A 23,351-nucleotide genomic window follows, 5' to 3' on the forward strand; every position below is an offset into this window, starting at 1 on the left:
CTGTTCTTGTAAATGGTGTAAATCTGACCAGGAATAGTTGTGAAGGAATAAATATGGAACCATGCAATCTCATTTGTACAGTCAGTTTTCATTTGTATATCCATCCTTTAGGAAGTCACTGGGGAAATGAGTGCAGACACAACCACCTTCTAGTCAGAAAATTAAGGGTGATTATGAAATTCTGATTAAAACCTAGTTTAATTAGTGGACTGTGTGAAGTCACAGTCAAGCAAGTTCCAAGGTATTTCCTTGTGTGCATATAGTGAATGCCAAATAAGATCAAAAGAGATTTTAATTACAAAAATGATGAGAAAAGTCAACTGGCAAGGTAAGAAGTAGCTCTATAAAGAAGACTACGTACTAATACAAGCAACACTGCATGCTAAGAGTTCCCAGAGAATCAGACATAATCATAATAAATGATTATGGGCTGCACAATGTGTACAGTTACATTTTCAGTTCAAAGAATTAAAGAACTGCATGCACTACATAAACCTGTGGTTGATTTTCATGTAGCAGCAAGCACTGTAATTGAATCAAGGGTGCAGTCACTGAACCTGCAAATCTGAAAAAAAGTGACTCTGGTTCCTCAAAAATGCTCATGTTCTTCCTCCTGTATTGTAGAATCACAGAATCCTAGAACACTGAGTTGGAAGGGATGCACAATGATCATTAAATCCGACTCTTATCCTTGCACAGTACCTTATCGAGAGTCCCACCATGTGCCTGAGAGAGTTGTCCAAATGTTTCTTGAACTCTGTCAGACTTGGGGCTGTGACCATGTCCCTGGGAACTATGTCTCATTATCCTCATGAAATCAATTTTATTATGGTCCTTTAGTACTTATTTCAGAGTGATATCTATATCTATAACCTAAGATCTTTTAAAGAAGAAATTAAGAGAGCCCACAGACTTATGTATTGCTTAAATTTGTTTGACCACTTCCTTGTGACTGCCATACTTAGAGATATAAAAACATTTCTATCTGAGCTCCTTATTTTTTTGTCTTTCTATTTTTCATAGTTCATATATTTCCTAAAACACTGGAATTCTGAGTTCCTCCTGCATACAAATGCATAAATAATATAAATTTTTGTTCTGAAGCTCAGCTTATCTCCTACACACATGCATACAGTTCATTACCAAAGCAGAAATAAAGTTTAAGGGCATGAATCAGCAGCATACTACCTTTAACCTGCCACTCTGCAGGTGCACTGAATATTTTTGAGCTCTGGAAAGAGGAAGATGCCTTCACAGCTGGTTGTGTCGTATCCTAAGCCTGCAGGATTAATACAGTGCTACAATAGCTGTAGCCACCACAGTCTTTTCAATTATTCACTGCAAGTATTCTACAAAGTGTTTTGCAGTAACTAGATCAACATGTCCAAAGAAATCTCCTAGTAAAGATTAATGAAAGAAAGCAGATAAAAGAGTTCAAGACTCGACTAGACTTGCTTTATGTGTGACTGTGAACAAATGATGGAAGGAAAATAACAAACCTCATCGAAAGAAAGCAAACTCCATGGAGAGGTTCTTTCAAGTCCCTGTGGTGATAAAAATGATTGCACAGATGGAAGACATAGATATTTGATAACAGCTATATCGACTGATTTCAGGTTGGGAAAATCATTTTAATATAGCAGAAGAATAAGGACAAAGGAAAGCAAAATGATTTAAGACCAAGGTCCCAATATTGGTCTGAAACATTAACAGATAGAGATAGCCTGACATGAAACACAGCCGTTAGAACCTGAAACACTTCCTAAAGTGGTCAAAACCTAAATAGTTTTATGTCTCATCTTAACAGCTCACTGAAAGGTTTGTACAGACTCTTCCCTACAATATCAGGATGCTGAATTTAATGACTGGGATGTTGCTTCCAGTTCCATGCCCTTCCCTCCTAGATAGTATGTCAGAGAGATTATGGGCAATACCAGCCTCATTACGGGTAATTATAGGAACTTAATGCTCTCTCTGAGATACAGAAGGATAGAGTTTATCTAGTGATTTACATGCAAGAGGCCATCCAGAGCTGAAGGATCATTTTAATTGAGGTTGTAATTAAAATATGTGCTTTATAACGGCTTTTCCTGTTCTTAATGAATGTGTTCCTCTATGCGTATTGATTTATATATTAATAAGGAAAAGTCTAGCGTCAGGTTTGTTTACTGATTCTTTCAGGATTTGTTTAGTGCTTTAAAGCAAAATCAATGTTTGGAAAAAAAACAACTGCAGAGGCAGAGAGGTTCGGTGTCATGGGATGTTTGTCTGAGGACTGAAAATCAGATCAGTTTAAATGTGACTATATGAATTTATAATTATTTTAAAAAGGAAACTACATCTGATACCAAAGGTTGAGGGGACTCACAGCTTGTCACGCCAGTTCCTGAGATAATTTTGCCTTCTACTAATTTTCACCACATGTTGGAATGCTAAAATTCTTTAGGGAACTCTAAAAGTCTTAGGGGAAGATGCAATAATAGAGTGTATTTGCCCCAATGCAGAAGAGATTCATTTTCCCTGAAAATGGCCGGGGTTTCTGAAATTAGATAAATTTAGATGTAAGAAATTGTAAAATATGTAGGATAGAGGCCTCTTCTCTTAAAATGCAATGAACATCTCTATGGAACTTGTTTCATTTAAATTTGAATAACCTGAAGGTTTAAGAGAATGTTTAATATGGAGAATTTAAAATTTGATTATTTCTGATAAAAAATGGCACTAAATCAGCAGAAATTTTGCTTTGGGTCAGTATTATGATATAGGAAACATTTTCTTACAAAAACCAGGGTCTTCCTTCAAATATCAAATACATCTAAAATCTATACAATAAATATTGCTAGATTTATCTTCAAATTTGCCTTCAAACAGCTAGTTCTCTTCAGACACACCATAGTAAAAATGAATGGTGGATTTAAGTTCTCTTTATGACTTGTCAAGTATCTGCCCACCCAGAAATTAGGGAAATTAGAGAACAACCATGTAGAGATGGTTACCTATATGATGCAAAAGAATATTTCTAATTTTCTTTTCCATAGTTTAGGGATAAACAGGTGTAAAGTGAACTGCCAAACCACCAGCGCAGATCAGATAGTTCAGTCCTATTGCAAGAATATTTGACACATTATGCAATATTATTAAAGTTTATCTGTAAAATTACAAAATAAATAGACTTTCATTTATCTCTTGATTGTAATGTACAGTCTGGAAAGAAAACTGCATGACTCATATCCAAGAACGTGCTTGCATGCTTGGTAGTTAGAGAGGGAGAAAAAAACACCTCATGTCTTGTACTTATCTAAAACTAGGGAATAGGGCTCGCTGTAAATTTTGCTAAAACTTTGTGATGGAAAAGTTGATCTTTGATGAGATATCTTCTTAATGAAAAAATGTTATTTTTAGAGAAAGTTTTTGTCTTTCCTTTACAAAATTACTCCCAAATAAAAAATTCTGAAAAAGAAACAAAAGTATTTCCCTGTGAATTTTGTCCCAGTGAATGAAAATCTCTTAATCTAATTATATTCCTGCCTTTAGGGATGTAGCCATTTCATGCAGGAATTTAGTCCACCCTTGCCTTTCCCTAGAATCAATAAAAATCAGAGGAATCACCCGACCAGTTGTTGATATCTACAGTGAAATGGAGCTCATTTCTGTCCCTTTAGTTACAAATAAAGGCAAGGTGCCAAGTTCCAATGTGTCCATCTACACTGCAGATTTCTCAAAAGGGGTTAAATGAACTCAGCCCTAGCTGTTATAGCAGCATTAGTTCCTGTGACTTTTATTGTCTTTCTATTAAACAGTGAGCTGGGGTAGAGCTAACTTTCTTCACAGGGGCTAGTAGGAGGCTGTTTTGGATTTGTGCAGAGCACAGGGTGGATAATAAAGAGATGTTTTTGTTATTGCTGAGTGGGGCTTACACAGGGCCAAGGCCTTCTCTCTTTTTCGTATTTCCACACTGGTGAGGAAGTTGGGGGTTCACGGGTGTCTGGGAGGAAATATACACAGGACAGGGGACCCAGACTGACCAAAGGGATATTCCAAACCATCTGATATCATGCTCAGTATATAAAGCAGGGAAAAGAAGGAGGAAGAAGAAGGATATTTGGAGTGATGGTGTATGTCTTCCCAAATAACTTTTACTTGTGATGGGACCCTGCTTTCCTGGAGATGCCTGGTCACGAGAAGCTGTGAATTAAACCTTTGTTTCCCTTTTGTGTTCAGCTTTATCTCAACCCACTTTTTCTATCTTTTACCCTTCCAATTCTGTCCTTGATCCTTCTGGCAGGAGAGTGAGTGAGTGGCCTGGTGCTTGGTTGATGGCTGCAGTGAGACCATGACAAACAGCAAGGAAGATCTCCAGGAGTTCATCTCCCCTAATGTATGACAGATGTTCAGCTCATACTTGATGCATTACCTCCTCCTATCAAGACTGAGAACTATGATGCATTATGTCAGGGAATTAATCCCAAAAATGAAATTAGGACTGTGAATTGCCAGAACCATAGATTCTGCAAGATTTTTCAAATATATATTTTGGAACTGAATAGGTCTGTTTGGAGTGAAAACACTTATGGGGTTGAGAAGAAATCACAAGATTTGCCATTGAAATTCCATACTTGTGAAAAGTGTTTTTTGGGGGCAGGTTTTTGTTAATTATTTTGTTCTTTTATTTTTATGTATTTTTGGGAGGTTTTTTTCATCCAACCATCTCAGTCAGGCAGTGGCATCTTGAGTCCTTCCCCACATCTTCTGACAGGACTGCAAATTTTCCAGAAGTTGCTTTTCTCTCAGGGAAGAATTCAGAGCATTCCACTTAAGGTCCTGATGAACGTGTGGGTTATACACTCTGAATGGTTGTTCAGCCAGTGATGGCAGCATTCCCATTTGAAGTAAGTCCTGGGAGAGTTTTAGCTCAGGCTGTACAGGGCTTCCCATACCCAGCAGCATCAGTCAGGGTGGTGTGAGCGTGCAGGTTTGCATGGTAGGTCAAGCTCACACAGGCAGGGTGAACACAAAGGTGCAGTCTCCCTCCCATCAGCTTAAGAGGAAAGCTCAGGAATGGTTTCCACTCAGCAGGGTGCCAAGTCCCCAGTGTGTGTGTCAGAAAGGATGTGGCAACACAAAGAGAATTGCCATGGAAACGTACAGGGGTCCAGGTAAGAGGCTGTAGGGAGTGCCAGATCCTGGCACTGGCCTCAGAGTGTAACAAATCCTGTGAAGGAAAGAAATAGTGCTACAATGCATGATATATATGAACAATCATGAACAAAATTGTCATGACTTCTAAGATGCTTTCCATAAACCTATTTTCAAGGTCTTCTATAGTAAATAGTCCACCTGCACAGGCAGGCAAACCTGAGATTGAGGGACTCAGAGTCATAGAATCATGAAGATTCAAGTCTAACCTTCAGTTGAATGCTATCAAGCCCACTAAATCGTATCAAGAAGTGCAATATCAGCTCCTTTTTTGAGCACTTCCATGGATGGTGACTTCACTGCTTCCCTGGGCAGCCTGTTCCAATGATTATTCAGAATCCTCAGCCTGGCACATAGCTGCAGACAGGCAGGACACTGTGGTATGTAGCATTTGCTGTGCATTCTTCTGAGAATAAAGCAGTCAAAAATGTAACTTCAAACAATCTGAATGTAAAATATCTCCTTCTTGCCTGATGTTGTTTTTATTACATAATCTCCAGACCCAAGAAGGGCTTCTGCCTTCCCCAGTGTGGAAATGCTTACGTTACTCCACATTCCTTCCCACGCTTGCAGTCCACCAAGGCAAACACTACTTTTTGGATTTATACTTCTGCCTAGGAGATTGCCTGTTTCCCCCTTTTCTCCAATGCTTTTGGCTCAGAGAGAACCAGCAATTAGCAGTGACCCAGAATTCAGTCCTTGGAGTGCATGGCTGTATAGTTTTCTCTGCTCTGACTGGTATCCTGTGTGATAAGTTTCCACTGACTCAAGTATATGTGGGATTTTCACTAATTAGAGGCTGTTTTCTAGGAGAAAAATTAAAATAAACTTTGAAATTATCAAACACATACTTTGTTATAAGACAAATAGCTGTGTCTACATCTCCTGAAGGTAGATATTATGAAATTTCTCTGTCTGTTTGAAATATTTACTTTTTTTTTTAGATTATGGACTCCTACACCTCATATCTAAGACAGGGTCATGTTGTCTTGTTTGATGGAAACTTGTGCTTTTATAGCATAGCATTACAGAATATGAATCTTAGAAGCACAGAATCAGATAAACATAGAATCATATAAGGACAAAATCATAGAAGCATATGATCATATAATCATTTCCACCACTGTTTCTGAAATTAGTATGTTCTGTTGTGCATAGTCTGATGAATCTTCAGCCTCTCATATGATCAGTCTCAGGTCTAATCTTCAGTTTCATGGGTAAATGGGGACATGCAGTCCTTGTCATTTCCTCCTCCTTCTCTAATGTTCCTTTAAGATTTAGTTTTTCTGTACCTAGTGTATTTGTGCAATGTACAGATATCTGTGATTTTTAAATTTTTTGACTAATTTTTAGCCAGATTTGATAATAATTTAGAATAGATAAATGATTCAAACATTACAAGTTTAGTAAAAATGGGTATGTGAATAGGGAAGAGAAATTTTACAAATGCTTCCAATACACACCTATGTGAGGGAAAGACTTCAATATCAGCTCATATGTTAAACAGCAGATATAAAAATGAGCAAGAACCTCTGTAAATGACCAGCTCTGGAAAATACCATCCAACCTCTAGATCTAGGTCTAGAAATTAACCACTTGTTTCTACAAGTTGTGGAAAACCAGAAGTCATTAGTTCCCATTCTTACAGAAAAAGCAATCCAAACCAAAACTTTTTCTCTTTCTTGATGACAGTTTTTAGGGATGCAAATGCTGCTATTTGTCATCACTGACCTAAGAGTTTTCTGGCATCTTCCAACCATGCTGGCAGTAATAGGAAATTTAGGGGGTTATTTTATTTCTTCTGAAACTCCCCTTGTTTTCATACTGCTGTGGTTTTTTTTCTTTTCTTGGATAAATACAGTGAGCTGTTGTTGGTACTTTTTATTGTTAGCAGAAGACCTTTAAAAACCTTTCTGAAGGCAGTTTTATGAAATGCCATGCAGGGAATGAATCCTGATGACATAGAGGTGAATTTGGAGTGAGTCACAAATACTTACTTGCTGGGGCATGCTTGGGCTTCTTTACAATATTTCTTAGGAAAAGACAAGAACAAAATAGAAGCAGAAGGATGCATCTTTTGGCCATGCCTCTGGAAAATACGACAAAGCACTGTATATTTTCCATGTAGTTTTTGAGTAAAATCTTGAAACTTTACTTTGGAGAAGCAGTTTTGGTCTGAGGTGGAATGTTAAGGACCTGAGACATGAGAGCCTGGTGATGGATTCTATTGGGGAGAGCTGGCATTTATTTTATCCTTGCTGTGGAAATGGGATAGGACCCTGGCTGCTCCTTCTACCTCCTTTCCAGAAAGAATTTTTCTACATTACACTGCCCATGCTCCTACTACACAGTGTATCTCACAGCAGACCTCTTCCAATGCAGAAGCTTTTAACAGCTTTTAACAGCATCTTACAGTTTACAGGGGAAAAAAATAATCTGAGGGACAGACACTGTGACATTCTTAAGAATAAGAACCCTCCTCTGTCAACGTCTCTAATTTGCTTTTCCTTCCTTTCTCCAGAGCTCTGTTTGCCAAGTAGAAACAAATAGGAACAAGTGTCTGATTTCATGAATGTGCTTGTAACTTTGAGTATTGTAAAGCTATACCTAGGGCAGCTCAGAAAGCTAATTGATCTCTGGAGTTCCTGGATGGCAAACAAGACATCCCTCTGGTCCTTTCTAAGACCAGAGCAAATCAGGAATGCACAGATTTGCTGCTTAGCAACAGGACATAAATCTCTGTGAACAGAGATATTTTCTATTAAAATTACAGAACCTAGAGATTAGCAGTACCTACTTATTCATCCTGTCCTTGTTCTGGGGCTAAGGGAACACTCTTGGTGATGCCTTACCAGCTCTGTTTGAAGTGTCTCAGACCAGTAAAGTCTCCATGTTTGGTCTCTTGACACAATCCCGTTTTAAAATCACAGAATCATAAATATTGGAAAAGATCACTAAGATCATTGTGTCCCAAAGTTCTTACTTAACTCCCAGTAAATAAGAGAAAGCAAGCATTTACAAAATACTATTTTTTTTTTTAAGTCTTTTGAATGTGATTTGGATTTCTGCATTAGGTTAAAAGAAAGAAATAACTATCTGCATGTCAGGGAGTTTGAGCCACACCATGAGCTACTTCTGAAAATTTTACCAAGCCTGCCTCCCACCTGCTGTGCTGTTGCAAGGAATGGCTTTATGCTGTGCATGGTAGCACTCTGACTGCCCAGTTTCCTGATCGAGGGGAACCTGAAGCCCAGCCAGCTAAGGATCTTGTATAAATAGCAGGGACTGAAATGGCTCTGCCACCTTTATAGCACCAATCATTGGTATCAGTGACCTCATAAAAGGGCATCAGTTAGGAAGATGTGTCAAAAAGTTCATTAGAAGTCACGTACATTTAGGCAACAAAAACCTTACCATTGGCTTTCTTGGCTTGCTTTCTGAAAGAACAACATAGTTGGTTTTCTCTCTGTTTTAGCAAAGGAGTTTCATCAGCCAGGTCCAGCCTGGGAGTTTCAGTACTAGTTCCAGCAGCACTCAGTCTTTTGTGTTTCCTTTGATTCTCCCAGTGTAATGATTTGCTACATCAAACTAAGTTTGGGTCCATTTTTTCCCCTTCTTATATCTGTTCCTTGAGTTCCAGCACTCACATTTGTTCCAGTTATCTAAGCCTCTTACCCTTCCTCTGTACTTAGCTCTGTTTCTCACCACATTATCCAATTAGCACCTCACTAACGATCCTGTGGCTTCCTCTTTCCTCTGACCCGGCACTATTTACACCAGCTCAGTTATGCTCTCTATTGATACTCCTCTCACCCGTTGAAGACAACGGGAATGCTGTCTTGTTTAAACAAATGAAAATCCACAAAAATACTTTGCTGTATAAAGATCTAAAATGCCCCGCAATAAAATAGCACACTGTGGGTACCCTTTGGTGCTGGGCATATTTGATGCTCTTTGAGTGCATAAAGTATGTCGAATATGAAATGACCTTTTGTTTTCATTGCAGTGATTCAGCCCAGTTTACAACAGTATGCCATGCTAACACTTCAGCAATTCTCAATATATTGAATATTCTACTGCTGGTTTTTGGACTGCAGTAATAGGTTTGATTGGTTCCATATTATGAGTTTCAAAGCCAGGACTTCGATATTTCTGCTCCAAGAACAAGCTTTTGTAAATGTGGTTACTGCTTTTTTAAGAGGAGTCTCTAGTTAAATGCTTTTGGGGTTTTTTTGGAGATGAAAATGTCTATTAGATTAAGAAGTATGGAACAAAACCGAGAAACAAAGTCAGAAAAACAGTATGGTCAACCTTTTATTTATAGTTCAAGGCAGACACAGATCAAGCGATTTTAACTCTGTAGCATATTGAATTACTTAAAGCCTGGGGTTGTGATCTCGTCCAACTTTTAGAAATTATGTTGGGTCAGGAGAATCTATCCCATCTAAACACATACATACACCTCCAGTGAAAAGTTAGAATTGTCAGTAAAGGCCGTTGTTCACAAAAATCTGCTTGCTTTTATGTGAATTAGTGTGGCTGGAGACAGCTGTGCTTTCTGGCTTATGGATTAGGAGGTAAGCGTTTACTTATGCTTTCTTACTCTCACAGGTATTTGGGAGAAAGACTTTAAAATTTGATATTTGAATGATTTGCATGGAGGAAAGTTTTTTTGAAGGATGAAGTACTTTGGTCAACATTCAGATTTAATCTCCATTTAGTAATTAGTTGAAGCATGGGTAATTAGACGTGCATATTACAGAGCACACATGACTTAGAAGCACATCTCCTTACGCATCTGTGGGATCTCTGCTCCCAAACCAATGGTATTTTTGAAAGGCTTTTCTGAAAGTTTTCACACACACCAAAATTCTTCATACCATTTCTGTGCATACATTTTTCATTAAATGTGTAGACATATGGAATTTCATAGCCCAGTACAGGAGTGCTTCAATAGCAAAGCAGTCCAGTTTCCCTCTCAAAAGCACAGAACTAGGTTCACAGAGAGATTTAAGGGACAGATGGGTGCACACGTTGCTGTTAAAGAGAATGCATGACCTAGCACCTTCCTCATGTCTGACATTTATGCCTCCAATGGCTGCCCTACTAAGGAAAACATATGCTGATGCACATGTTATCTAGGACAAATGGGAAAAACTAGTTCTCTTGCGCCTGGTATGACAGAAACATGACTTGAAATTAGAAAGAGAATAAATTTGTACAGGGACAACTACTTAAGACTATGGCTGACCTTCATTAGGGATCAATGGGACCTCAACTTTTGCCAGTTCTCCTTGGAGAAGACACAGTGTTGTATGGAAAAGCTGGAGAATTATCCCTCTGTGAAGCTGGTCACACAGGAGATCAGAATCAGATCTCTGAATTATTGCCTTTTTGTCTTCATGACTTCAGTCTGAATTGACTTTCATCTTGACTTTTAAATGGAGACTGCAGAATAGATCATAAACGCAGAGAAAAAAAATTAAAGGCAATCAAGCAGTCACATCACATTGCCTCAACATCTCTTATTTTTTTAATGTTTGACTTTTGGTGTGAATTCCCATTCAGAGGTCTTTGTCAGGCATTAATTTTCATAAATAAAAATTTTACTGGAAACTCAAATATAGTACTAAAATCACTTATTAATAATAACTTAAGAAAGTACAGTTTTCTATGTATAGAACACATTCAAAGAACTTTGCTCACAAAAAGAACCTGGAAGACTAGATGTCACATACAAATCTTGTAAAAATGTAAGTAGAATTTGATGCTATTCCAATATCTTAGAGGGTAAATTATTAATGTTCAGCATTAAAGAAAAAAATGTGTCTTCTGGGTAAATACACAGCCCTGCTTGAATGACATTCATATACCCTCGCTCTGAAACTATGAGGAGGAAGAAGTCAATATCTTTAGAATGGAAAATGTGGAAGGCTAAAAGAAATACAGTACCAAGATATGAGCTTTAAGTTTCTAAATACTATCTATCCTATCTATACTATCTATCTATTCTCAGGCAAGAATTTTTCCATGTTGCTTTCAGAGAAGTTAACAGGGATCAAAAAGTCAGTACAGCATTTAATTTAAATATGTACACTCGCAGTCTATTTACATGCAATACATACATAAGCACACACGTACCTATGTGAATTATTTATATATAGATTAAATTAATGTAATAGATACACACACACATATATATGTACATACATTTGTAGATACTCTGATCTCCCAGACCATTTGTAATGGATAATTAATATTATGCATATATATATATATATATATAATTAATATTATGCATATATATATATCTTAACACAAAGATACTACTTTATAGAACAATGTACTATATAGAAAAATTTTTCTCTTGCTATTAAAGGAAATGTGATTTCCAGGTGTTTTCCCACCTGAAGTAACTGGGTTCTGGGCTCTGTAAATGGAGTTTTTGGAAATCATTGCATCTTTGCAGAACAACTGTCTATGACCTAGGGAAGGAATCAGAGCTTCTCTGATTTGAGTTTATATTTGATAAATATTATAAAATTTGTTTGTGTAGACATTAGCTAATTTGTTCTTCAAGGACAGGGAGAAGTTCCTGTCTTGGGGGCTTCAATCTTTTTTGAGGTATTTTTGGTTGAATATGCGTTGTTCCACTGATAGGTACAAGCTAAACATTATGTCTGTCATTTCCAATGGAACTGGAAAACAGTTCCTAATTTCTCGATTTTCTTTTTTAATTTCTTCCCTAAATGTTATTTTCTAGAATCTGTTCCCTGGGAATACACTGACACCTTGGTAGCTGCTGGGACACGGATATGGGCAGTGTCCTGGTGATTTCTGTCTGTCCATATGCAGCCTCTGGGCTCTGAGCATGTGAAAGGCTCATTATGTGCAGACATAATGAAGTCCTTAGGAATAGAAATGGTCACTGATGCCTGTCATACAGAATTTTTTTATTAGTTTCTAAATTTGGGGAAATAATAGATTGCAGATTTTAGGAGTCTTACAATATTTTACATGAACCCTTCCTCCACTTATATTGTTTCAAGGTGTTGTCTTATTCCTTTTTCAGCCTTTAGAAATTGTTTTGTTGATATACAATCTTCCAAGTCTATCTCAGCCTTCAATCTTCCAAAATAAGACCTGAATTACTATTAAGCAACCATTTCTAGTCTTTTCTTGTGTTGCCTGTAGACCAGCCTATATATAGGTTGACATTCAAGAGTACTAGCCACTTTTAATCCATTCTTTTTAGAGTTAATAATTTATTTAGGCACAAGTACATTTCCTAACATTGATTTAAGGATTGGTTTAGCCTGAAGTTAGAGAAAAATCAGGAGTGGATATACCTTGTTATATTGTGTCCTATGTAAATTCTAGACCTTATTTATTATGAAGGTTTGATAAAAGTTTTAGGAAGAAAAATATCATTCTATTGTAAATCAGTGGGTTAGGAATGGGATAAAAAGGTGTTTGTCTTCTTAAATAGTTAGAAATAAGTATAAAATTAAGATTTTCAGCATTGGTGTTGGTTTTGGGCATCCTATTTGCCCAGTTTTGAAAGAGTCTGATTTCCAGGCCACACGCTGATTGTGTAAAATCATGTTTCAAAAATTTGCTTAAAATCAAGTATCTAAAGGAAATTAGTTTTGAAAAGGAAGCCCAGACAAATTATTTGGCCTTTTGACGTGCCTACTTTTTTTCATCTAAAAATTATGAGGAAAAAATTTGTTTGTTTTTTTTTTTTTCATCTCACTCAGATAATAATGTATTTGAATGAAAAATGCAACATCCTGTGAAGAAAGATTGTAGGAAGTTACTACTGTCACTGCTTTGAGCATTTCTTAACACAGCTCACTACGCATATTTCTTGATTTTGTTCTAGACTAGGACGATATTTGATTATTTTCATATAAAGTGGCTATCTTGCAGAAAAAAAAATTAATGGGTTTGCTCATTCTATAGAGATATTGATTCAAGGCATGTTCAGATATTTTTGGAGATTTTTTTTTTACCCAAATCACTTTATTTACTGTTTAATATAACTTTTGAGTACTGTCAAATTCTTAGAGATTTGACAACAATCCCAGAACTCCTAGAATCCTTTCTGAAACCCAAGTTAACATGCAATAAAACCAATGATCTGATTTTCCATTTTTTTATTTTTTAATTGTTTTTAAGCTGCAACAGTAAAGGTATAGCAGTAACCAGATGGACAAAGACCCACGATGTGATAAGCCTGGCACTGAGCCTGGGTGACTCTACAGCACTGAGGAAGCATTAGCTGCCCTGAGCGTGGGGCCATGCTGCCAAAGCCCACACCAATTCGAGCCCTGCTCAGACAGGACTGGCAGCACTAATTAGGAATGGATTTTCCTGGAGACGTCAGTCAGCTCAGAGGAAGAGCAGGACTTCCACTCTTCATGTGAATTATGGACAGTTTGGAGGATGGAGGCATCCAAGAGCAGGTTTCATGGAGACATCACAGCAACCTTCCAATATCTGAAGGCAGCCTGCAGGGGAGCCAGAGAGGGATCCTCCACCAGGAACTGCAGGGATGGGATCAAAAGTAAGATGTACAAATTGAAAGAGGAGATATTTTGATTAGCCGTATGGAAGAAATTTGTGTTTGGGTGGTGAGATACCGAAACAGGTTCCCCAGGGAGGCTGTAGATATCCAAAACCTATTCTTTCCAAAGCTGTTTTCAGGGATAAAATTCTTCTGCACAAGCAAAAACTTTCATTGTCACTGTAAAGCTGAACTGAGCTAATACTGCATGATTTTATTGAGATAATAAAGTTTCATATTTAGAAAAATGCATTTATAAACAGAGATGTAGGATTTTAATGTGTTTTACGTGTGACTGTTTTTTTCTCCACTTGTGTTACAGCGTGTCTGTCTTGTTTGTTCATTAAGGTTGCTACACATTGGATTTAAGGTTGTTTGTTCTCCCCACTCATCTGCAAATAACAATACACAAAAAAGAAACTTTCTTCTAACTCAGAAAAATATTCTCTGTAGATGTTCTGCTACTCTGGAGGCTGCACATCTCCATAAAGATTTTTCATGTCCTACTGTTTGTGTCCTGCAGCCACACCTCCTTTGAACTGTGATCTTATCACACCTCCCAAATAAAGCAGTATACAGTCAGTCCCAGGGAGAATGATCTCCAGAGCCATATCAGGGCTCCCAGACCCTTGTGCTGATTACTCATTATAGGTTTTGAGATTTTTCCCCTCCATCAACCCATGAAGACAAATACCGCAGTGGGGCCAAGAAGAGGATCTTTCAATATTGAGGGAGTAGAGCTTGGCCAGCCAAAGGAATTTTAATCCTACAGTTTTGTGGAAAAGGTGTGCAAGCTAATGTGACAGCTCAGTTTCCCAGGAGAAGGTTGGAGAACATTCCAGAAGAGTTAGCTGCTAAGCTTGTATGATCAAATTCATGTGAAAACAGTGCATTTAAAAAGAAGGCATGAAGATGCCATTTTGGCTCATAATGAATTTTTTGGTTAGCAGCAGCCTGAGCTGCTTTGTATTTTGATAATTTTTATCTACAGAAGCAGTTTAGTTTTATTTGCAAGAAACTGGAATTGGGTGCAGGAGGTTTGGGTTCAAATTCCACGTGTGACCTTGGACATACCTCTTCCCCATTGAAGCTCATTTTCTCCCTTGAAAAGTAAAGATGTTGATATTTCTTTCATTTGTCCTTTCCTACCTGACTGTGAGCTCTAGATTGCAGAGTGAGCCGGTACCACCTTGCTCTGTGGGGCCATCTTCACAGCTGGCTACTGCACTCCTATAACCCCTGGAACAATGATAGTTCTCATTAGGAACTCCTCTTTAAAATGTGCTTTATCATGGCTAGAGAAATCCTCTTTCAGATTATTAATTAAAATGAAATTCATTTCCTTTCAACTATGGACCATGACATTTGCAGTGGGAACATTAAGGGCAGAGAAATTTAAACAAGCTATCTTGAAAGTTTCGTGTTTGAAGGCTGGAGATGCATTTGCCCTCTCCTCTCCCCTCCCTGTAGGCACAGTTTCAGATCCATTGCTTATTGACTGATAGACTTATTGGTGAATGCTACAGCAGTGATCCAGCCCAGGGAGGTCAGCAGGGTGCAATTACCAGCAGAACAGGCTTGGGTGTGCTTCTGAACTACTCCTCCCTGCACAGCTCTTTCAGTATGCATATCACATCTCCCTGCTTGTAGCAGGCTGATGAGTGTGTGCAGTTAGTGCAGGCACACACATACTTCTGCGCTTTCCCTGAAAGTGGAGCATTAGCAACTGCAGTCAAAACGCACCGTTGCTTCCTCAGCTCTGATCCGAGCAGCAACTGTCTGATTCTGTCTGGGGGAGCTAGGAGACGGCACTGGAGGCAAGTTTAAAAAGGACCTAGTGACACCCTGCTGTCACATCTGGTTTCAGGGACCTACTTATTAGTAGTCCATTTAAAATCACTTTCCTAGTCCCATCTGTAGTACACGTTCTTGAGAAGTGGCTGGCTGGCGAGGAAGGAGCACGCTGCTGAAGGTATGTTGCAATCCTCTTCCCCTTACATCTTGTGCTGAATGTTTTTGTCTGTGCATCTCACTTGCAGACATTCCTGGTATATGCAGTTTTGCACTGAGAGCTGATGGAGAAGGGCTTTAACAAATCATAGCATTAGGAACAAACAGGCAGGTAATCTGTTTTGGTTTTTCTCTCCCCTTCAATTAGCCATTGCTGATTGTCTGTTAAGGGGTAAATTTAAATTTCTGGAATAAACTTTCTGAAAAGATGACAACTCTGACAGCATGTAGCATCACAAGCAAATAGACTGCTGTTATTTCTATCAGGGGAAAATGTCCATTCATTGGTTGTTTAACTGTGGGCATGGAACATTGCTTTCAAAAGGATGTGTTTATTAAATATGGGCTGTGTATGCATTTACAGCTGAAATTTGCATTCATGGTTTGAGATTTGAAAAAAAGACTCCAACTTTCAAAATGCTCTGGACTGCAGCACACTTCTTTAAAAAACAGAACTGAGCCAGGCTTTTCATTTCACTTAAATTCTTTTACTGGCATATATTCATCTGGTAAAAAGTCTTTGCCAAATACAAGAAGTTTGCTGTTATTTCCATAAATGTAACAGCTGTGAAGAGCATGAATATTCATAGTGTTTAGATTTTTGCTCCAAAGATTTTTATGATAATTCTGACTTTTCAAAGGGGGTGGGATTTTAGAACAAAGAATTATGCAGGTTGAGATATTGTGATAAGCCATGTATAAGGATTTCCTCAAAAAAACCCCCATTATAGATAAGCATATACTGCAGTACATAGCTGACTGTACCAGTTACTTACTTGCAGCCAACTTGATCTGTTGCTTTTACTTGTGGATTCTTTTGCTAACAGGTCTTCAGCAGTCAAAATCAAATACAGTTCTGATGCTGGTCTGTGATGGGATAGTACTCCCCTAATGCTATACAGCTTTAAAACATTTCCAAGGCATTGTTAATTTTATGATGCTTAAGTTTTAACTTGGTGCATCCTGCATTTTCCCTTACTGAAAACTTATTTTGGGATGTTTCTAGGGTCAGAGGAGCCCACTACTATCTCACTGTATTTTAAGGATGTAAAGTGATTTGAGTAATCTTTCCTTAGCAAAATTCTCCTGTCAGTAGTTTATCAAAATTGTATGAGCAGCAGAGATGGTCCTCCCCTGCAGGTAGAAGTAGAATGGTCTTGAAACTACAGAGGCAACATATGTTCATGTGTGTCTAGAGATAATTCATCTAAAAAAGTTAAGTAATCCTAGCTGCCTGTAGATCTCAGTGACTTCTCTATTACTAAAAATATTCTATTAATGGGTCATACCACAGATTTCTGTAACTTCAAAGTGAAGAAAACAACCAGACAGGAATTGTGTTATATAAAACCATCTCAGAAATCCTCTTAAGGCATGTTGTAATTATTTCTTTAAAAATCCTCTCAGTACTTGGGAAGTGCCGGGAGCTGTGGGGTACCTGCCTCTCCAAAATGTGACAAGTGGAGCTATCCATGCGTGCTCAAAGTGAATTTAGCATTCCTAATGTCCAGGGGCACCTCTTTGGCAGCCTGTCCTCACTCAGGCTGGACTGTGCCGCTCACCACTGGCAAGGTCAGCCTGGCTGGAGACCTGTGCCTCCCAGCTGCTCCAGTCCTCAGCCCAAGCTGAGCTGTCACTTAGTGTCTCCTCCTCAGGGGACGGGGAAAACTCTTTGTCCCTTTCATCTGTCATTTTTAATGACAGCTGAATCAGTCTGGGGCTTAGGTGGAAAGTTTCTGGTCATCCCCTCCTAGCCACCCACCTCCACACAGCAGATATGCAGGGACTGCAGACATGAAATACATTTAAATATATATGAGAAAAAGAACAATTTAATGGGTCAGAACCTGTTTCCAAGGAGAGAAAATCAGACTACTCTCCCAAAATCAGTAGGAAATTGTTTACATCAACAGAAGTTGTTTACAGAGGTGCAAACTGGTGCAAAATCTCACTTTCCCTTGGTGCTGTTTGAATTTCTGCGACCTGAGGACCTGGCTCTGTTCCTTTAAAGTTTGGCTTTATTCCAGGAAAAGTAGCCAAAATGGGGAATTTGTCTTTTCACTCACTAGGAAAAAACCCTGTCTGTTTACGGTGACAACAACAGATATCTGAGAACAAACACCTTTTTCCTTTCCCCTCACCAAAGCCTAGGAGAAAAAAAAAAAAAAAACAACATACAAAAAATATCCAATGAAAAACATCCTCCCAAACATCTCTGTTTAATTCCCTTGAAGACATATAAGGTCTCCTCTTCTGCATTAATGTGCATCAGGCTCCTTCCTGACCTGCACCGCTGCGCTGGAGGATGCGAGAGTTAATTCACTTTGACCCCTTGGCTGCCTCAGCCGTGCGTGCTCTTCTTCGGAGCAGATTTGTTGATCGTATCAAATGCAGCCGCTGGTGCGTTTCTCCTCCGCCCTGCGAGTCAGAGCCTCGGGTGCCTTTGGTTAGGTTACAGTCCCAGCCCCAGCACTGCGACTCCCGAGCCCACCAGCCCCCTAGTGTCTCCAGGCATTGGATGCAAAGAGGTCTCTGCAGCTGTTGCCTGCCTTTAGCAGGCGGAAAGAGGGAGATTTGAAACAGCTCATTTGAAAAGCTTAATGGATTTATTGGAATAGAGAGTGATTGGTAAAGCCGTGCAGCATCCAAACCTTCTGTCTGGAAAAGGCAAGAGCTGGGTTTTTGTCTACTTTTAGAGTGCCAAAACCTCTAAGACTGCCTCTGCTGCATGGCTGTGAGCCTATCAGAGGCTGCTGACACACAAACTGCTGCAGAGTTGTTGTAGAAGACAGTTAGGTGTTTGCACACTGTAACTGGGATTTCTGAGAGCATCCTGTATCACACAAACACGCTGCAGCACTGGAGTACTGCTCAGGTTCCTCAGCTCTCCCATGGCTGATAGCTGAAAATGAAGATAAAGGGGAGGAAATGCCACGAAGACTCAATATTGTAGCAAACAGGGATCCAGATGGCAAACCTTTTTACAGCAATATGGTGGATTAACTTTAAAAACTCCCATGGCTACTACTCTCCTGCTTAATTTGTCTTTCCTTAATGCCATTTTGGTGTGATGATTTTGCAGGGTAATTCCACAAAAATGCATGGTTTCAGGTATAGTCCTCAATCAGGAGAACTTTCTTACTTCTCTCTTAACCCCTTCAGAGCTAATTAACTAATTGCATCATCAGTAGCAACAATTTGAACTATATATGGAAAAAAATGCATTCACAGTACAGGCAAAGCAGGAAACCAAGGGGATTTGCACATAAAGGAAGAAAAATAGCCTTTTGGAGGGGGGAAAGGTTTTCACTCTTCTGGGCTCTATCTCTATTCAGAAATAATTTTTGGTGGTGCAGCTGCAATAATGGCTGAATTTCTTCACAAGGGAGATGTAAACATCAGGTTGGTATTGCACACATGCCAACATTTTTGAAGCTAGATGTTCAGGTAGGTTTGTTTGCCCCTGTAACTTACAGATCCAGCTTACTGTCTTCTTGTAAGCTGCTACTGGTATTTGAATATGTTCTTCCTTCGTGCAGTCACTGCAGGGATCATCAGTGCCCACATCTTCTTCAAAAAGCTGGTTGGTGAGACACCCAGTGGTGACAGTGAGCACCCGAGAGCTGGACAGTGGGACCTCCTGGGTGCCTTCCTGCAAGGTATCCTTTAGCAGAAATCTTGTCAGAACGTCACCCTCAGACAAGATGATGCTCAGGATTCCTTCCCTTTACTCTCTAAGTCTGTCACTACCTGATGCAGATTGAGCGTAAATTATTAAAAAGAAATATTATTTAAATAAAGTGTCTCTGGAATACCTCTTGATAATTTTGGTCTAATGCCACTAAGGAAGTGGGTTTATATGTGCACATGTGGGAATGAACAGCAAATTCTACTCCAATTCTGTATCTCACATGATAGGCATATTAAAAACCTGATTAAATGGGAATTAAAAATCCACATCCAGGTCTCACACTGTGACAGAGTTCCTCTGCAATCACTGCCATCCCTGCCCCAACTGATGACTAAATTCATTATAAGTTTCCCTACATAGCCTGAAAATTCCTCTGAGCTACTTCTATGAGAGCACAACTAGTAATCAGAAGCCAAAAATTAGATTAAATTCCAAATTAATCCCAGAAATAAACTTCTGTCTATTAAGTCATACATTTTTTAAGGCTCTACAGATGATATTGACCAGTTTACTCTAAACTAAAATGGGAGCTTAGCCTTCTATCACCTGATAATCTGTCACTGGTTTACTGAGTAATTTCTTCTTTGTCTCCTGTGCTCTGGACTATCAACCCTTGCAAACCAATAATTAACTGTTGTGGAACTTCCTGAGGGTAAGGAGGAACAATTCACTACAATGAAACAGTGGTTTTTTGCCATAAAGTTACTAAACAGAGCTACAGGAGAGTGAATAATGCAGGAGGTGATTTGCTTTCAGGAAGGTTACTAATAAATATTACCACTAGCTGGACATTTGGACTTGGCCAGAGAGTGGTGTTTACATTATTTTGGTGATATAGAAAGCAGTTAGGGGAAAAAATTATGAGATTGTCTCATAATACAAGACTCTGGAGAAATTCATTATCCAATTTAAAAAAATGAATTAAATAAATAACAAGTAAATGTAAAACTAATCCAGTCTCAGATGTGTAAGTTAGCACATAAATTTAAAAGACCTACTATAAAATGTTGGTAAGTTTTATTTTGCAAGAGATATTCTGCTGTGCTTTCTGTAAATCCCGGGGATAAAAAATAATTTATAAATGCTTTTAATTAAATATTTTAACTAACTATTTATAAATAAAACTATAGTGCTTACTAGTTTTCTTTTTAATAAATCCCAAATTCTGATATCTCTAAAAGGTGATGGAAGATATAGCTGGGCTTATTAAAGATGAATAAAGCTCTATTTTTTTTTCCATTGCACTAGATTTTTTTCCAAACAAAATCTCTTATCTCAGAAAGCCATCAAGTTCTCACAAGGAACATAAATCACAGCAGAATAGGCAGCCTCCTGCTTCATTCACTGAGCTCCATATGCTTATCTACCTCGTGTTTCTGCATCCCAGGCTCCTAAAATGCTTCAGTCAACATTCCTTCTGAATTGTGATACGTCATGTTAATCAGCTTCTACAGTGTCCCAAAAATGTATGTAAATTAGACTTTTGATGAAGCAGAATATTTTGACAGGAATTTTTGCATAAATCACGCACACAAGCATACTCACACACAGAACCTTTTTAGAGAGGGAGACATTTTTGGACCTCATATTTTTCTGGAGTACTTTGTGACCAGGGTGCTGGTGCTGCTTGTGAGCAGGAACACGTATGTGGCAGTATGCCAGCTCCCATAGCAGGAAGCAAATCAAGTTTAAGTCCACTCTTGGCAAGAAAAACTGCACCAAGGAGAAAGAAACAGAACAGTTTCCTCTTCCTTTGTCCTCCTTTCCCCTCACTCCCTTTTTGGCACTTGGTTTGTTCTCTGGATTGTTTGTTGTCAGTGGTAATATCAGCATTTTTAGTGTTATCATAAGATAACATTGTCCTGTTATAGTAGATTAATGTTTTAACTTGATCTGTACTTCCAGAATAATCAGAACTCAAAAAATCAAAATAATTTATTTGAATTTAAATAAAATTTAATTAAATTTGCTGATTTTAATAGTGTTTATAAATTACCTAGGTTCACTGAATATATAGAAAGCCATACTGAGGCTTGTTCAGATGAGTCTTGTTAAGTATTAGCATTGCCTGGCTGCAAATCTCTCAATTTTTATTCTCTTCTGACCTCCTTTGCTATAGTTTTATGTTCCACCTTGTCCTTCAGGCCTGTATTCAAACTGCTTACAGGTCTGAATATGTCTGTCTCATCTGTCCCTCTCACTGAAGTGTTGAGGCTGAGTGAGCAACACGAGAATGATGCAGGCAGTTCTTTCTGTCTCCTTTGGGCAACCCTCCGTTTTTAGCAGTGTATGCAAGGACCTCCAGCTGCCTGTGCAGCTCTGGCCCCAACTGACATGTTCTGAGCTGTCCCCGTGAATCCACTCCATCTTCTACATCTCAGTCCAAATGGGAGGCAAAGCTATTGATGTGACTATTTTTTGCATACTTCGAGTATACTTTTTGACATAGAAGGCATAGAATACAGAATCATAGAATGGTGTGGATTGGAAAGGACCACAGAAATTACCTGCCCATGGGCGAGGTTGACATCCCTTAGGTCAGGTTGCTCAGGGCCCCATTCAACCTGGCCTTGAACATTTCCAGGGATGGGGTGTGTATCTCACCTTGAAGTGCCATACACCTGAAAAACTGCCAGAAATCACCAAGAAAGTATGGAATCATGTCTACTTATCTTTCCCAGTCTAATAACCCTGTTGCTCTAGTTTCTTTACAGAGCTTTCCCATTTCAAAAAGTTATTGTGCTTTCATGAGGCTTATATGGGCTACATCTTTGGCAAGTTTTGTACAGTTGGGGCTTAAAAAACTCTCCTCTGATAATTATGCAGTGTAGGCTTATGCATCCTTATGTATCTTAAATAGTAACACCCTGTTTATCATACACATTGTGTACCAACTAAAAGAATCACAGAATATGCTGAGATAGAGGGGACCCGCAAGGATCCAACCCAAGCTGAGTCCATCTCTTAGCCCTGCACAAGACATCCCCAAAAGTCACACCCTGTACCTGAGAGCACAATACTTTAACTCTGTTTTCCATTTATAGATACCACAAAACAGTGTATGCCCAATACGTACGCTGTGCATGAGGTAATACAGACAAAATAAAACACATTTGCAACCATATATACAATTAATGTTTCTCAAAACACACAATATCCACAGAGAAATGTCACTGATTTGTCATCTAGGGCAAATCCAACAGAGTTTTGAGGATCAGGTTAAAGGATCCCATAGCTCCAAAAACATACAGGTTACTGCTACCTTTTTAAAGAGGCAAAAGAGCATATAAGTATGTGCAATTTAATGGCTAAATATAAGCAGAAGAATGCTTCAATAATCATAAATACAGCTGTAGAGCCAAATTCTCTTAATGATGCAATAGTCATATATATAGATACAGATATATATTCTATTTCACAGTTTGAAGTTCTTAATTCTCAACACCCAAGTCTTAGTTTCCTGCCAATTTTATAATTTTTCCTGTTGTCAATTGCTTTCTAAAATAAGTTTGAATAAGGTGGAATTAAGTTTAAAGTTAAAAAAATGATAAACAGGTGCTGTGCCTATACCTGCTGCCATATCCCTTTCTTTATGCCTTGTATCTGTGCTGCTTTCTGGAACAAGCTGTTTGATCCTGTCTCTTGCTGCTAATTTTACACTGTCTGGGTTGGAAGCTGGGGGAGGGGACAAAGTCGATGAATATTAGAACAGTGAGAGAGTTGAGGATGTTCAAAAACAGGGAAGCTTTGCAAACTGGGTAGAAATAGGGTAGTATTACTCTTTGCAAGCTGAGTAGAAATGAAGCAGTGTTACTTGTGAGAGCTTTAATAGCAGCCACACAGTCACTGGCTTAAATGTGTTTTGGTTTTGGGTGCTTTTAATGG

This window comes from Melospiza georgiana, chromosome 2 (assembly GCF_028018845.1).
Source record: "Melospiza georgiana isolate bMelGeo1 chromosome 2, bMelGeo1.pri, whole genome shotgun sequence".
NCBI classification, from domain to species: Eukaryota; Metazoa; Chordata; class Aves; order Passeriformes; family Passerellidae; genus Melospiza; species Melospiza georgiana.